The following is a 15,815-nucleotide window of genomic DNA, read 5'->3' as shown; positions in this document are numbered from 1 at the left end:
TTTTCTTGCAGATTTCCTTCTAGGGAGAGTGATATATTGAGCCACTGACATAACTGCTCATACTCATACTTTGTAAAGAATTCAGTGACATTCTGGTCAGAATCTGATGGCTGTGCTTAGCATGAATCAATTCCCAGAAGCCTATTCTTTAGCATAGCAATGATAAAATCACATTTCTGGGCTGCAAAACTGAGGTCAGCCTTAACCTATGGAACTACCACTTTGCAAGGTATTGCTGAAGTGGCTAGCCAACCTACTTTCATAAAATTTCCAAATTAGGAAATCTCTAACTTGAGCAATACCATCTGTATCTGCTATATTTCTCATCATTTTCAGCCATTTTCCCACAAATATTTTCCTTTTCACTTTTACCACTCTTTGGCAGAAATAAAGCTGGACGGTTGGAAAGATAAAGCCATATTTATCTTTCAGTTGCATAACAAAACGCTGTGCTGTTGCAAACACTTGAACTGTCCCATTGCTTTGATTATAGTTGCAGTTGGCTGCCAGTAGAATTTTGAAGAGAGGTTCAAGAAATAGGAAGGCAGTTATGGACCCTACTCCAAAGTACTGCATAAAAAGTAATAATGACTTTGTGTGCAAATCTGCACATGAGAGGGCACAGAGGAAAGAGGATAGATTATTTGGAATTACTGCCTGGGACTGAAACTGATTTAAAAATTCTGAATGAGACTTGAGACTTTTGTTTAGAATCACTAGTCAAAGAGTTTTATATGTTTATTGAATGTTATATAGATTTTTAAAGTCACCAAAGTCTTTTTATTCATGTTTCAACTCCCTGTAGTCTATGAACAAGTACTCATATGGTAAGTACTTTACAGTTTGCAAAGAACTTTCAAGTACATTGGCTCACTTGAGCTTCACAACAACCCTGAATAATAGGAAAGTTTTGGAGCAAGCTCTACCAGGAGCTGAAATTTTATAACTTTTCTCTCCATCCCTTATTCTCATGGTAACCCGATAATTCACATGGGAGTCATTATAACATTCATTCACAGTTTCATATTTTTCTCTATCCACTTGAAAATATTCATAAGGTTTCTGAGAAGAAATTGATTTTTTTTGATTGTATGCACATCTGCTATAGCATGCTCAGGATAAATCTCTACATTTTGAAGGAAGATTTTAATTATTTTTCATTCCCACTAAGATATGCGGCTACCCCTAAGTTAGAATCATGAAATACAGCTTCTGTTATTTTCTGTTCAGAGCTATGTTTTCAACGTGTTCCAGGGCAGATAGCAACTATCATGAGTGCTTAAAAATAGCCAGTATGTTGGGCTGTTCTTAAACCACAAAGGAAAGCTCTCTACGGGTTTAATACAGAATGGAAGATTTCTCTGTTTTACTGTCAGATGAGAGCCTAAGAAAGCAGTAAAGTGCTGAGCAATAATTAAGTAAGCTGGTAGAAAATGTGACAAAAAGTCTTAAATTCAACAGGTGCAGTTGCATAAATAATGTCTATTTTAAAGGATCTGAACTTCAGTTATAAAATCTGGGCACTTTAGTTATAAAATTGTGTGATTACCTTCTTACAATGTGGAGATAGGAGATAATAACCAGTACGTATTGAGGATCTTGTAACTGACAGTGTGACAGGGGCTCTACACTTTTATTAAGATTAAACCTGACTCCAACAACCATAGTAAATATAAGAGATGGGGGAATCGAAATGTTTGGCCACATGTCAGAAAATGTCCATATCGTAAGAAGGAGCCCATAGTATTTAAGATGACATTTGTTAGAATGGTGTTTCTGACCAGGGAAGACTCCTTCATTCAACCGAGGTCTGTTTCCTAGTTGAATAAAAGCAAATAACTGTGATATTTATGTCATCACCTATATAACATAACCTACTAAGATCGTATGATGAGAAACTAGTAAACAGAAGCCTAGAATTTATCCTCTCCTTTTATGATCTTGGGAAAAAATTATCGTTTCTGTTTTAGCCTATTTTTGCCTGATGAAACAAGAATATTTTCCCTAAAAGAGAAGTTATTTATGAAAACAAGTTAAATCACTACCAGGCATGTTAACTTAGAAAAGGAAGCCAACTTCACCATTATTTGCCTTTGGGAGACCCTGGGCCTCATAATGGAAAACCAGCTAACTTAATTTTAAACTAAATTTCAGTCATTGCAGCTTAAAATATCTCGAGCCTTATAGAGCTGATGAAAATGAATTTAAGGCTAGTGAACATATGAAACGCTCCAAAGAAATTCAGTATGGAATGAAACTCATTTGGACATAGAACAAAGAAAAATTGAAGCTCTGGTATTAAAATATCAAATTATTAATATTTTAAGGATAACTTTAAAGGCATAGCCCACTTGAAGGTAATAAAAAATAAATGTAACCTTATTATGCCTGTCCCTAAGAGTGTACACATATGTTGTATATGAGTTATCCCCAATAGAGAAATTCAAGGATTAGATTTGTGAATGGTATTCTATTCATATTTAATAGAAAAGTATAATAATTTATAAAATTAAACCCATATCTATATTATAGAAATCCAGTCTAGTCTTGTGCCATTTAAAAAAATAGTTCATTATGTGAATAACTCAGAGACATAAGACTAAGATCACTGGCATTAACAATATAAATGTAAATTTAATTTAACTACTTATTAACATTCTGTTGGTGCAACGTTGGTGTCTCTCACATCTTTTTCTGTTGTTAAGCAGCCAGAGAGGAGTTTATGTATGTGGTTTTGACCATAAAAGACAAAGGATCTAGAAGGAGGGAGTTCATTGCCTATGGGAGGGAAAATAGAGAGGACTATAAGATAGCTATCAAATATTGGTCTTCTGGTCTACCTCTGGGAGCTGTAGCCTTAGCTTACGGGAAGAGCTGTTTCCATGAAGGTCTTCATAATATAGTAGAATGAAAAATAATACCACTATGGTGCTCAAGAGGAGGTTCTTTCTTCAGCCTCTAAATACCTTGGTACTTCAAATTCTCAGAGAAACACACAACATAACAGCATGACAGATATCCCTAGGGAATCCCAGAAATTAATGGGTGAGATTTTGCATGAAGCTGAATGCTTTATGTTAACAAGTGAGGAGAATAGACTCGTGACTCCTTTAGCCCCCATAAACTTGGGAAGTCTGAGGGGACACAAATTAAATTAGAATTCTTAAGGCAGAACCCTGTCTTTCAGGAGATTATCACTTATTAGAAAAAGACAAATATGAAAGTATGAGAATAAGTTCAATCCATCTTCCAATTAATAAAATTGTTTTAGATATTTGCCATTTATCACAAAAGTTGAAGGGGTATGTCTCAGATAATTTTCTTAAAAGGCGATAAATGTGAAATTCACATTTGGGGGTCCTATGAGAGGTGCATTGCAGAGGCAGGTGGTCATCCTCAAGAGTTTTGCAAGTATTGATTTGACATGGAGTTGCTTCACACATGGGCAACTCTTTCTATCTGTGCACAAATGTGAAAAAGGATGAAGATTTATTCATTTAAAATAGTTGACTCTTCCAAGCAATAATGAAAAGAACAAAAACAATGAAATATGAAAACCTTTAGATTTCTTCTATGCCGGAAGTTTCCAAATCTGAGTGTATATCAGCATCATCTGGAGAGCTTTTAAAAATGCATATTCACAGGTTGTATCATCGGAGACTCTAAATCATGAGGTCAAGTGATGCTTAAGTGTTTTTTGTAAAAATTTACCAAGGTGATTTCAATATCTTTCCAGGTTTGACAACCATTGGGATATAGGATAGACAGTACAGGGGGAATCAGGGAAAGGAAAAATCAGTAGAAGTTGGAACCATCAGATAACTCTTCTTTGAAGAACAGAGACTTGAACAAGGTGTAACAGAAAGGGTGAGATTTGAACCAGGAATGAAATCCTAAACTCTATGGAAAAAAGCATGTATTAGGTTAGTACTGGCAGTTATAAGAAATAAACCCCCAAGTTGCAGTAGCTGAAAGCAGGAGAAGTATATTTTTCCTTCAAGTAATGATTCAGTGAAGGTGTTCCTGGTTGGCTGCCAGTTTTTCACATGGTAGTTCAGGGGGTTCCCGGGCCAACCTTATTGTAATTCCACTATCCCTTAGGACCTTATCATCTTTTGTAAACAGCCAGTGAATGGAAGGTCCACCTGCTTCTTAAACCCCCTGACCCGGAAGAGATCCATATTACTTCTACACATACTTCATTGCTGAGAAACAGTGATATGACCACACCTAGATACAAGATGAGAGGGAGGCTACAAATTACAGTCCCTCTCTGAGCAGTTGAATCTCAATACCATAGCAGCATATCATAAATTTGTATGTATAGTAAACTACTTCTGTGAAGTGGGCAGCAAATCCTAAATAAAAGTAAATTCTCTCAGAGTTGTGCTACTTCAGATATTAATCTTTGTTATATGTGTATTTCATGGTTTTGTGCTGATGTATATTTCTGTATGATCATGTCGTCTCCTTTTCTACCTTCCTTAGGTGCATGAACTGGAATTGATAATGGCGATGTACTTATAAACATCCTTTGACTTCATCAAACCCATGTTCTGAATCTGAGTATGAGAAGACGACTCCTGTAAGTAATTAACCAAGAGGCACACTGCCATCTTGGGTCACTTCATCCCCACAGGAGGGACTGAGAAGCTAAAGTAAAAGAGGATGCTGCCTGGGCACATTTGATTTTTTTTATTGTTGTTTTTCCATTATAAATAGAAAGAGACAATAGAACCGGAAGGAATTCAGCTAAGGAAACATTCTGTGTTTATATGACCCACTTTCATGAGAATGGAGTAACATTCATGAGAATAGCCAAATGAGGGCCTTTCCAAAAGGAAAGATGTGAGAAAAACAGCCTTTAAACCTAGAGTGCCAAGGAAAAGAGGGGAATAAGACTAGGAGTTCAAGCCCCCTGAAGATTTAAATTCTGTGAGATAAGTAGGTGTGTGAAGAAGCTAAAAGTAGTTTTATTTCTTTTGTTACACATTTGATTTGTGTTAAGAACAATTGGTACTCTCATATAATTAAAGCAGTTCTGACATTTTGGTGTGTTGCATTGTTGGGCTATGAACAGAATGTTCCTACTGTCTTTGTTAATGTATTTTGAATAAAGATGGGTTTTACATTCATTCTGACCTTGTGATACTACCTTGAGTTGCACAGTACTGTATAAAATGATAAAATAAATTTACAATGATCAGTCTTGGCTATTAATGAAAATATTGCTTATTGCCAAGAGGAAATGCATTTTGCACTATTCTAAACTGAGTGACAGTTTAGCCTGTTAAAATTACTTTTATAGGGGCAATGTGGCCTCAAGAAAAATCTGTTGTCTTGTGGTTCCCATGGATATGGGCATATTACTTATGATCTGAAAATGTTTGGGAGAAATAAAATTAGTGACATTTGTCAATATTAATCTAATCCTCTCTTGATTACAGTCTCTACAGAAGAGGGACACAAATATGTGATTTTTTTTAAAAGAATACTTAATTTTTTAAATAGCATATATTTGTCTTTGGAATTGATTGTATTTCTTTCTTCCAAGAATACTTCCTGTACCGTGCATGTTTTTTTGGGGATTAAATTAAAGTAACAGTTACTCTTCTGCGATTCATAGCATAACAATTCAGCAACTTCACATAAAACCTCCAGAATGTGGCCAAGAAATTTTTAAGGCATTTGAGTGGCCAACATTGATGTCATAAAGTACATACACACAGTTCAGATAGTTCCTTATCTGAGATCATCACAGACCATCAACCAGTGTTTATTGAAATCTAATTCATCAGTGGGTATTGTAACTTCTGTGAGAGTGGAGGAAGTTGATTAGACAAAGCAAAGTGACTTCCAAAATTTTTTCAGAAACACACAGGAACACTCTGACCCTAGAAAGTTCAATCTTCATTTATTTAACAAATATTCATTAACTAGGACTATTGTAAGCATGGGGTTTGGAGCAGGGAACTAGAAAGGCATGGTGCCTGCCTTTGTTGAACTTCTTTCAAATGGGGAAGATAAACAATAAACAAGTAAACACATAAGCATGTAAATCTAGCTGTAATAAGTGCTACAGAAAATAAATCAGAAGGGCTAGACAGTTATTAGGGGACATTATTTTATATAAAGTCATCAAGAAATGCCTTTCTCATAGGCATTCCCATGGTTCCCCCAGCAGTAGCCCCAGTGGCCCCGACCTGCCTGATTCCCCCTGCTGATGTCTAGTGGTTTAATCTCTGTCTTTCTGTCTAAGGCAGGATACAAGGGCCTCAAGCCCTATAACTTCCCACATTTGACTTCAGGTTTGGATGTTTTGTATAGTGTTTTGTTTTTGTTTACTTTGTTCTGAAATTAAAGTATGCAAAATAAATAAGATGCAGTTTGATAAATGACAAATAGGGCTCAGGAGTTACCAAGGCTCCCATAGTGGTATCCCAAAGGTCTGAGATATTATGTCCCTTGCCATGACTGCAACATGTAGAGGTGAGGAGCAGTTATAAGATGCAATGTGGTAATAATTCTCAGGTCAGGCCAGATAGTTATACCCAGAGCCAGACAAAAAAGCGAGAAGGAACTGTAATAGAAAACCAAAAGAGACCATGGTGATCTAGGGACACCTCAAATGTAATGCTCACAAAAAAGAACAGTACCTTTGCAATGTGTAAATGCTTTTTGCAAAAAGGGAAGCTGCCTCTGTCTTAGAAGTACTTGGAGTTAGGACAGTGGGCCCTAAAAAAAAAAATCCCTGTAAATCATCCAACAATTGCTATTCCTAGAGACCTTGAGTCATCAAGGAAAGATTAAATCAGGTTGAGTGTGTACTGCTTGAAAAGGTGGGAATCTTATTTTACTAAATACTTCATCCTCTGCAGAATAATCAGTTTCCTGAGAAATCTCAATTCCCTGGGAGTTCTGATATCTGTGATTATACAGCTGTTTGTGTTCTCTGAGCATAAGAGTGATAATACTGGGAAGGGTAGAGACGAGTCTGCTGAAATTAAGCGGAAAAAGTTTTTTACATTATTGTTAACTGAAGACCATACTTTACTCTGATCTCCGTAGCTTTTCCCTAATGTCCTTTTTTTTTTTTTGTCCCAGGATCCTATCCAGAATATTACATCATATTTATTTATCATGTATTCTTAGGTTCCTGTTGGCTGTGACAGTTACTCAGACTTTCTTTGTTTTTGATGACCTTGACAGTTTTGAGGAGTACTGATCAAGTATTTTGTAGGACACCCTCTTTTGGAATTGGTCTGATGTTTTCTTTATGACCGAACTGGAGTTATGGGATTTGGGGAGAAAAACCACAGAGGTCAAGTGCCATTCTCATCAGATCATACCAGTGGTACATATTATCAACCTGACTTATCACTGTTGATGTTAATCTTGGTCACCTGGCTAAGATACTACTTGTCTGATTTCTCCATTTTAAAGTTATTCTTTTTCCTCTTTTCCATATTTTACTCTTTGGAAAGAAGTCACTATGTGCAGCTCACACACAAGAAGGAGCAAGTCATATTCTACCTTCTTAAGGGTGGGGTATCTACATAAATTATTTGGAATTATTCTATAAGGGGTATTTGTCTATTCTCCTTATTCAGTGAACTACTCGTATCATTATGGACTCATGGTTATTTATTTTATACTCTGAGTTATAATCCAATATCATTTTATTTATCTTTTTGCTCAAATTATTCCAGCTTTGGCCATTGGGAACTCTTTTGGAAGGCTCCGAAGTCCCTTTGACATAGCTCTATCAATTAAAAAACAATTTTTTGGGAGTACTTCCTTAGTTTCTGGTAGTATAAATACTGCAGGCTTATCTTGAATATTTCCTATCTCAGTCCTAGAAGCAGCTATTTTTCCAAGGATACCTGGTTCCTCTTATCTGAGAATGGTATTAGAAACCAAGATCTGAGCCATAGGTGTGCTCCTTGCTACTGAGATATTCTTGGTACAAGGTCCTCTCAACTGAGAGCAACAAAATATATGGGTGTCTATTAACCTGTGTATATACACACGTCTGTACATATTCTCTATGCAGCCATCTGTATATAGATTAAGTTAAACATGTGTTTCTCACTGATGTCTCCAACTCTAATCCATTACCAAATGGATCATTCTAGCATTCTCCCCTTGCTTTTCTCTAACTTCCCACCCCAATGGTGAAAAACCTGGCCTCCCCGAGTCTGTCATCCATACATTTAATGGTTCATCTCAAATATACATACGTAGTGTTTTCAGAATTTTTAACCCATACCCCATTGGGACGCAACTTCATCAGCTAGAGTAGAGTGATTATATACAGTTCCTTTGCTTTTAGTTTTACTCCACTCATTTCTAGTATCACTTATGTCAGGACATTTTCCCATCACCCTCTTCAAAGTTACTTCATACATTTGTAATAAAGTTTGCTTATTTTGTCGCATTCTGCATTCTATTTTTTGTATCTCCCTACGCCCCCACTGCTCAATCTCTTAAATTATGTTTTTTGAATTTCATATATTAAGCTTCACTCCTTGTGCTGTAAAGTTCTATAGATTTTGACCAGTGGATAAGTTTCATACAGAATGGTTTTATTGCCTTAAAAAAATTCCTTGTGCTTTGCGTGTTCAACTCTCTCCCTACTCGATGAATGCCTTGCAACCACTGATATCTGTACTTTTGCCCGTTCTACAATGTCATAAAGAAGTATGTGATATGAGGGCTTTTCGGACTGGTTTCTTTCACTTAGCAATATATATTTAAGGTTTATCCTTATTTTTAAATGACTTGATAGCTCATCCCTTTGTTGTCACAGAAAAAGATTACATTGTCAGGATGTACAATTTGTTCAACCATTCACCTATCCAAGGACATCTTGGTTGTTTCCAGTGTTTGGTGATTATGAATAAGGCTGCTCTAAGCATTCGCATGCTGATTTTTGTGTGTATATAAGTTTCAAATCACTTGGATAAATACCGAGGATTTCGGCTGCCAGATTGTACAGTAAGACTATGTTCAGCTTTGTAAAAAACTGCTGTGTCTTCCAAAGTTTCTGAACCATTTTACATGCCTAACAGCAATGAATGAGAGTTCCTGTTGCCCCACCTCCTCACCAGCAATTGGTAGAGTCACCTTTTCTTAGATTTCAGCCATTCTAATAGGTGTGTAGTGGTATCTCGTTGTTTACATTTGCATTTCTAATGACAAATGATATCGAACATCTTTTCGTATGCTTATTTGCCATCTATGTATCTTCTTTGGTGAAATGTGTGTTCAAATATCTTGCTGCCATTTTTCCTCTGGGCTATGTGTTTATTTATTATTGAATTTTAAGAGTTCTTTTTATATTTTAATTTAAAAAAACACTTTTATATTTAAAAAGGAAGCCTGATTCAGCAAATATTCCCATGTACATAAAACTGAAATGTACTGATTAAACAAATCATTGGTTTTACGTGTTAGTGTACACAAAAGGTTGATTTGTGATCTGATAGTTGTTCTTCCTTACCGTTTATACATTAACTTAGTATTTTCGTTCATGTCAATTGCAATCATAAATAACTTTGATTTAAACTTTCCTCCAGTCTTCTTTCATGTAAACTCCATGAGGCCAGACTTTATCTATTTTGTTCTACTCTCTATCTTCAACCGTTTGGAATAATAATCACTCAGTAAATATTGGTTGAATGAATGAATGAATGAATCTGAAAATGAAATAATATATCAGTTGAGTATAGAAATATTTTAACATATTCACTAAATTTTTTCAATTATTTTGAAAAAATAATTGACATCATATGGAAACACCACTGCCAGCAATTTATAAGATTGCCTATTTCCAAGTACAGGAAATTCTGTCCTAAGAATTTAAGGGACTGTATTGGTTTTAGATAGGCATGCCCAAAGGAATCTGATTTAACCATGCAATTTAAGACAGTGGACTTAGACAGTACTTTCCTTTTTATCTCTTTGTGTGTGCGTTCATAAAGATACAACTTATTTAATATGATGAGAAAATATTTGTCATGTCTGTTACATTTATCAAACAAAGAATACATTTGGAAATACGATCTGGTTAGCATGAAGGTCATTGAAACAAATATTTACCTGGACCAGCTTTCAAGTGAGTACCATTTTTTTGGTTGTTGTATTCAGATACACTTGCATGTTTTAGGTGGTTGCTGAAATTATCTGCAACAAACCTTGAATCTTCCTGTTTAAGATAATTTACAATGCATGCTTAGATTTCCAAATCAGGAAGTAGAACATACTTTTGATAAAAAGGAACAAAGACAAATATACTATGAATTCAAATAGCTAACTGATCTTCATGGGAGAAATACATAGTGAGATCGAAAGATAATATGGGCAGTCATCTATCTAATTTGTATTTATCTGCCAGAATACACATTTGAGTGTTAATCTTTGAAGTAACTGAAAACTCTACCCAATGCTTACTTATTAAAATGCTTTAGCAGATTACGCTGTATGAATCTCTATACACTGCTCTACCCAACTGCAGGCATTTGAACTACTTAGCTCCTTTCATAAGCTTCATGGTAACATTTAACCTGAGCAGACTCAATTGATATTATTTATAGAAGTACCAAAAATTGGTTTTGAAAGATTAGAAGTATCGACTTTACTGTGCTTTTGTTTTCTTATATTCATATAAAAAGATATTCAGACTCAGTAACATAGAAATATGTGACCTATTGATATAGCAAATACACAACATGAATGAATTTCCCTAGTAACTGCATATTGACAGGACACTCTCCATAATGAAAAGGATTTTGCTTCCCTTCAGTGTATTTGCTTGAGAGTGGCGTGGGATGTTGACATACCGTGTTTCTGGGTTGTAAAAATTTTTAGTCGCTTAGTGTGTTCATCCATGAGGTGAAAGCGACCATCTCACTCAAGCCCATTATACAAATTAGAAGCCTTTGTTCCTTTCGTGTTTTGTTGGTAGGCATTAACACAGGCACTATGAACGTATTGGAGCTGAAAGAAATGGAGTGAAATTGCTCACACCATTACTTTAAATTGAAATGCAGACAGTTCATCTGCATAGAAGTCGTGAGATCTTTTTACCTGAAAGATTAAAAACACCAAATAGCAAAATGTAAACAATAACAAAAACCCACTAGATTTTACAGCAGCATTTTTCTCCCTCAGACACTGTACCTGTATAATGATTTTTGAAAATCCCTTATATTCGTCTCTAGTTGCTTCAGAACCTAATCGGAGCCTTGGTCTGGAAAACCAGCATTTTGAAATGAAAAGCATGTCCCCTTAGAACAGAAGTTGTATTCTTTTTCTATTTTCCTGTGTTACTATAAATTACCTTTTTAGCTCATTATTAAAGGCAAAATAGGTATGCATCATTAAACACTAATGATCCTACATTAGGAGAGAAAACTTGAACTAACCAACTTTCTACAGTCAAACTACTTCTGTTTCAAGAAAGCTTTTCATGATCCTATATAGGTGTTTACTTCAAAAGATGAGTTCTTAATAATACTAACTTTTTAATCTGCTTCAGTGTAAGAGAATGTTAGGAGAAAATATGGCATTTTATAATACAAGCTATTTTAAAGCAGATGGGCTATGTCAGTCTCCAAGACAGTTTCTGCACTTGTTCCTGTAGAAATCATAAATGTGCCAGAAACCGTGGGGATGTCATGCTAGCCAAATATAATAAAACATGGGATATTTTTCATTTTCTGAGAATATAATGATAGTAATAGCTATGCTTTTATAAGTTCTCTTCTACAAATCAAATATGCAGAGTTGATATTCAGCTCTTGAATCTTTTTGAGTGTGTACTACCTACTTACAGAATCACAGAAATATGCTAAATCTTGTATCTTAGTTTTGCATATGGGGAAACTGAGGCTCAGCTGATGACTAAAAAACTGAAAGAACTAAGGAGGGGGACTTTCACAAATTTCTTCATCACATTTCCCACCTATGAGCCTTATACCCCTAGATCTGCCTTCCTGTGTTATCATCAGAGGTGAACTATGCATACCCCCATCTAAATCTAGTCACTCCACTTGTGTGTCAGATCTTAAACCCTCTTGCTTACTCATGGGAAGCACTGTAGCAATTCTCACCTTCCTTTCTGACATCATTAACCTTTGGTCTCTACTGAACCATTCCCAATTCTCCTATCTTAAAAAAGTAAATAAAAAAGGATCTTCTTCCAAATTCTCTCTTTACTTGCTTTATAGACCACCATATGCTCTCAGTTTTCTTTCCCTTTTGCTTAATGCTCTACTGCAGTCCAGATCATTCTCTGGCTCCCTGACCTCTTAAATGTCAGAGATGTACCAAACTTGGGCACTGGTGCCCTCCTCTCCTACGTTCACTGTCCTGGTACTCTCATCTGGTCTTAGAGCTTTAAAGATCACCTATTTGATGACAACTTCCACATTTACATCTCCCAGCAGCTTCGCTATTGAAATCCATTCTTGCACATCCAACTGACTACCCAATTATCTCCAGTTGGATGTCTAATAAATGCCCCAAATCCAACAGACAGTAACTGAACTCTTGTTGGTTTTTGTTTTTCCTTAAAAGCTGTTCCACCACAGTCTTCCCTTTCTCAGTAGATGGCAACTCCATCCTTCCAGGTTCCCAGGACACAAAGTTGGAATCACTTTTGACTCTTCTATTTCTCTCACATACTACATCTAATCCATCCGAAAACTGTGGTTTCACCTTCAAAATATATCCATTGTAAATCAACTATACTCCAATATAAAATAAAAATTAAATTAAAAAAATATGTCCAGAATCCAACTGTAGATCACAATTATACTGCTGCTACCCCAGTCCAAGTCTCCATCATCTCTGACCTAGACCTCTGCAATGGCCTTCTAACTGGTCGTGTCAGGTCTAGGGACTTGCTGCCATGGAATTTACTCTCAACACAGCAGCCAGAGTGATTCTTTAGACACATGCAAATCATGTTATTCCTCTGATGAAAATTCTTCAATAGCATTCCATTTCCCAGAGTCTGTGTAGAGATATACATAAGTAAGGATATGATTAAATTTGAGGACAGTCTACTCAAAATTCCAAGGTATCGTGGAAGGGCATAGGCAATCACCTAACTGAATGTTGGAGGACCACTGTATCCTTCTCAGAAAAAAAGTAGCATCCACTCTATGAATTGAGGCATAAATAGATGTTATCCCAGAAACTGAATGGTAAGGCGTGGAGGCTGAGGGATCAGCACAGAACACTCAAATATTTGAGATTGTATAATGTGTCAGCACTTTAAAAAATGTAAATAGTTTACATCTATTTATTCATTTAATCTTCCCTACAAACCTTCCAAATAAGAAGTCTTATTATCTTTATTTTACAGGTGCTGACAGTAACACACAGGTAGAGCAAGGATTCAAATTCACACAGTTCCTCTTTAAGAGTAAGGTACCAACTACCGTAATTGGAGAAGTTAGTGAGACTCAGATCCTAGAGAGCCTCAAGGTCCAAGTTAAAGGTTAGACTTTGTCCTAAGAATCATAGGACATATTTTTCCTACTTTGGACTGATCAGTAAAAATGAACTGGGCAAGAAGAAATTGCAGAGTACTATCTTAGGTTTAATAAACTGCCTAGATTAAAATAAATCTAAACTCCTTTAGTGGACTTTGTGAAGTCCCTTATAAATTCTAGCTCTCTGGCCTCATTTCAAGCCATTTGCCATTTTTCTCTTCCCCTGCATCTCTCACCTTTGCATCTCACCTAAACTGTGCTCTAAACATTCTTGCGGGTACCTTCCCAGAAAAGTGTGCCCACGCACAAAAACTGCATACATTTTCACAGTTTCGACAGATGGAAATCCTCCAGCCTGGGTTAAGAGTTCAAACTCTAAAAACTTATTGTTTCCTGACTCACCACTTCTGATTGATTAGGTCTTTGGTCTATTTCCTTTTCCTAAAAAAAAAAAAAAGGAATTCTCTTCTCTACATAGGAGCCAATTACCAAATTACTCAGTACTCAGTTTAAATATCATAGATCTGGGAAATTTCTTCGAAGTCTTACTTTCCTCACCAAATGGGTATAGATAAATAGCCATATGTTATTCAGAATGGGCTAAGTTATGCTATACTATCGAACCACCTGATCTTGGGGCTTCACGCATCAGAGGATTTATTTTTTTTCTTCTGTGCAAAGGCCACTGTGAGGCAGACTACTTGTATCTCGTTTTGCTGAAATTTCAACTTGAGGCTTCCAATTTGCCATAACAGGGAAAGAGAGAGATGGGGAATGAAACTCCAGCTTAAAAATGCTTCTGCTTGGACCTGGAACATGTCATGTCTGCTTTCACTGCAATAGCTAGAACTTGCAATATGGTGGTAACAAAATGAGGGTTATGAGGAGTATATAGGGCAGTCAATAGTGCTTCCACAGGTAACGAGTAAACATGAAGTAGTGGTCAGTTAATCTCTTTTCCAGCTCTTGGCTCATCTTGTGATAGTTACGTGTTTAAGTCTCTGTTTCTTCATTGGAACTATAAGCTCTTTTATTTATTTATTTATTTATTTTACAATTCAGATAAACAACTAATACTTTATTCTAGTATAAGTATTCCTTTTTTTTAAAACATCTTTATTAGAGTATAATTGCTTTACAATGGTGTGTTAGTTTCTGCTTTATAACAAAGTAAATCAGTTATACAGATACATATGTCCCCATATCTCTTCCCTCGTGCATCTCCCTCCCTCCCACCCTCCCTATCCCACCCCTCTGGTGGTCACAAATCACCGACCTGATCTCCCTCTGCTATGCGGCTGCTTCCCACTAGCTATCTATTTTACATTTGGTAGTGTATATATGTCCATGCCACTCTCTCACTTCGTCCCAGCTTACCCTTCCTCCTCCCCGTATCCTCAAGTCCATTCTCTAGTATGTCTGCATCTTTGTGCCCATCTTGCCCCTAGGTTCTTCTGACCATTTTTTTTTATTTTTTATTTTTTTAGATTCCATATATATGTGTTAGCATACAGTATTTGTTTTTCTCTTTCTGACTTACTTCACTCTGTATGACAGTCTCTAGGTCCATCCACCTCACTACAAATAACTCAGTTTCATTCCTTTTTATGGCTGAGTAATATTCCATTGTATATATGTGCCACATCTTCTTTATCCATTCATCTGTCGATGGACACTTAGGTTGCTTCCATGTCCTGGCTACTGTAAATAGAGCTGCAATGAACATTTTGGTACATGACTCTTTTTGAATTATGGTTTTCTCAGGGTATGTGCCCAGTAGTGGGATTGCTGGGTCGTATGGTAGTTCTATTTTTAGGTTTTTTTGGTTTGTTTGTTTTTTTTAAACAACAGCTCCTGTTTATTTTTTTATTTTTATTTAATTTAATTAAATTAATTAATTTATTTATTTTATTTATTTATGGCTGTGTTGAGCATTCTTTCATGTGTTTGTTGGCAATCTGTATATCTTCTTTGGAGAAATGTCTATTTAGGTCTTCTGCCCATTTTTGGATTGGGTTGTTTGTTTTTTTGACATTGAGCTGCATGAGTTGCTTGTATGTTTTAGAGATTACTCCTTTGTCAGTTGCTTCATTTGCAAATATTTTCTCCCATTCTGAGGGTTGTCTTTTCGTCTTGTTTATGGTTTCCTTTGCTGTGCAAAAGGTTTTAAGTTTCATTAGGTCCCATTTGTTTATTTTTGTTTTTATTTCCATTTCTCTAGGAGGTGGGTCAAAAAGGATCTTGCTGTGATTTATGTCATAGAGTGTTCTGCCTATGTTTTCCTCTAAGAGTTTGATGGTGTCTGGCCTCACA

At 36.0% G+C, this 15,815-nt stretch overlaps 1 long non-coding RNA gene across 1 annotated transcript in view; it reads left to right on the top strand.

The window, feature by feature from the left end:
• The window catches only part of LOC309646700, a 243,149-nt gene extending 227,733 nt beyond the window's left edge, over positions 1–15,416 (top strand). The window contains exon 3 of the long non-coding RNA XR_014255540.1: positions 4,489–15,416. This is a non-coding gene — a long non-coding RNA (uncharacterized lncRNA). The remainder of the gene's footprint in view (positions 1–4,488) is intronic.
• Positions 15,417–15,815: the final 399 nt, after the last annotated feature.

This window comes from Balaenoptera physalus (assembly GCF_965194825.1).
Source record: "Balaenoptera physalus genome assembly, chromosome: 17".
Taxonomy (NCBI): Eukaryota; Metazoa; Chordata; class Mammalia; order Artiodactyla; family Balaenopteridae; genus Balaenoptera; species Balaenoptera physalus.
The sequence above is the reverse complement of the archived record's forward strand: the minus strand, read 5'-3'. Positions and strand labels throughout refer to the sequence as shown.